This window comes from Marmota monax, unplaced genomic scaffold (assembly GCF_021218885.2).
Source record: "Marmota monax isolate L192 unplaced genomic scaffold, Marmota_monax_Labrador192_F-V1.1 WCK01_AAM20220418_F8-fsc00091, whole genome shotgun sequence".
Taxonomy (NCBI): Eukaryota; Metazoa; Chordata; class Mammalia; order Rodentia; family Sciuridae; genus Marmota; species Marmota monax.
In genome coordinates this window covers 907501-910120 of record NW_026692434.1, presented here as the reverse complement: position 1 = coordinate 910120, position 2620 = coordinate 907501, and positions in this window count along the sequence as shown.

Here is a 2620-nt window from a genome sequence, read left to right as displayed (position 1 = left end):
AAAATATGTTTAATGGATATATTTTTGAGTAATCAATATTTTACTGTAACAATTTGATATAAGCAGTATAGATTTTAAAAACACTTGTTCTACTAGAACAACATGCAAATCTTTCTGCAGAGAAGTTTATTCATACATTCTGAACATCTTCATGCTTTGATTTTCTTTGAGCACCCATACATATGTATTTTCCATTAATGATATGGGTATCATATATTTTCATCTCTTTTTGAATCAAATTTCTCATTTAATATCTGTTATTATTTCAAAAGTGTTCAAATATTAATTTGTTCTACAGGAAAGGTTTTACATGTAAATGCTTAAATCATAAGTTTAGGAGTGACATAGTAGTACTTGCTTCTTCCCATTTCAATATTTTTTTCATATTTCTAACTGTTTCTATTACTCTATTCCACCTTAAATTAATAACTGGTTTATTTTTTCAAGTAACAACCATATATTTTTTTCAAGTAACAAGTTTGACATCTGACAGAGATTAGCTATACATTAATCAAAGAATGAGATGTTAGTAAAGTCACTTTCTTTAACATCTCATACTCTAGTTGGGCAAAAGTAATACCTAGAGCTCTATGTGATTGCAGGGAGTAAACCCCTCTAACTTGCAAGTATGTAGCATGGGCAAGTAATAAATTCTATTGAGGAAGATATTGAAATTTGGCAGTGTAATATAGTCTATTTTGATAAACAGAACACTTTTTACTTTGTTTTTTTATACAAACTAATATTAAATTTTAGCATTAGCATATATGAGAACATCCCATTAATAATAAAATAAAATTAGATATGGTGTCACTGAATGATTAGCCCCAGGAATGAAAAAAAAAAGTTTGTCAAAACATGGCAATTGGGAACATTATTGGAAGTATTATAAATTATAATAGTTTACCTTACCTTTACTATCATAAGTGTTTGAATTATTGCTTTTTTAGTGAACTTTTAGAATGAATACAAAAATTGGTGATGATAGAATTAGAATAGCATTTTTATGAAGTAGACATAAGATATCCATGTTGATTCATTATTATATAGGAGACTCTACATGAAATAAACTTTAATATTTTTTTTCTCTTTTTAAAAGATAAATTGTATTAATTAGTTAAACATGCCAGTGAAATGCATTTTGATACATCATACATAAATGGAGTATAACTTCTCATTATTCTGGTTGTATATGATGTTATTTTGAATCATAGAAAAAATCACAAAACAAACAAAAATATCATACATATATATAGATTGGAAAATTAAATACTGCAAGATGATAATCATCTCTAAGGTGATGTAGAAATTCAATATAATCTAATTTTAAAAACTAACATGTTGGAGTGCTGTTTTTTCTTTCTTTCTTTTTTTTTTTTTTACAAAATTGTAAACTAATCTTAACATTTATAATGAAAAGGACCAGCAAAAGAATACATCTAGGTGGCTTATATTAATATATATAAAGATATTGCAAATCTACAATGATTATGCAGCATGACACTAAAAAAAAAGATAAACAGGCTCCACTAGAACAGATTAGTAAATTCAGAAAAATTAACCAACTTAGAACAAGTAACACAGTTTAAAAAAATAGTATCATGTATATTGAAAGTATGCAGCATGGTGTTATGTAATATAGATAGATGATAAAATAGTTACTATAGTAACACAAATTAACATAACTATCACCTCAGAGTTACCCATTAGTTTTTTTGCTTTTTGTTTTTTGTTTGTTTGCTTTGTTTTTGTTTTGGCAAGAAGAGATAATAATCTACTTTTTAAGCAGGAATCCCTAGTGCACTATAGTTTCCTTCCCTTCCATCTTCAATTTATGTATTGGATCTTTAGACTTGTTTACCCTGTGCTATATTCCTTGTTTGTATTTTGACTTTTAAAAAAGTGTTTCACATATTAGTGAGATCACACAATAGTTTTATTCTAGTGCCAGACTTGTTTCCATAAGCAGAATGTACTCCAGTTTTATCTACATTGTTGCAGAAGGCAGGAGCTTCTGTTTTAAAACAGAACAATATACAATATCAGGTGATGTCTGTGTGTACACCACATTTTCTTTGTCCATTTATCAGTTGACACTTAGATTGTTTCCATGTCTTGGCTATTGTCAATTTACTTCTCATTTAAGAATCTTCACGCATCAAGTGAAATCTTTATCAGCTTTTCCTGGAACTTAGTGCTCTTCAATGCTAATTGTTAGCAATAATGAAAAGAAAGACATAAAATCACAAAACTCATCAGTTACATTACCACACTATATAAACTCTAAAATTTCAACCCTATATTATCTATCTTTCTACTAACTGAAAATGAGGGAAGTCCTACTTCCAGTAAGATACTTATTTACTTATATTGCTGAAGAGGATATGTATGGAGCTAAATTCATGTGTAATAAAGGATTGAATAATTACTATTAACTTATCTCCATCTTTTGTACCTGTTTTTATTTATTGACTACAGCCTTTTATGCAGCATATGGCTTCCACCATGAAGAAGGAGTCAAAATATGCAGAAGCATGTATTGATCATGAAAACTGGTGTTATCATACAAAAGAAATTGTAATATAGATTTCAACATTAAAAATTATATAACTTTTAAATG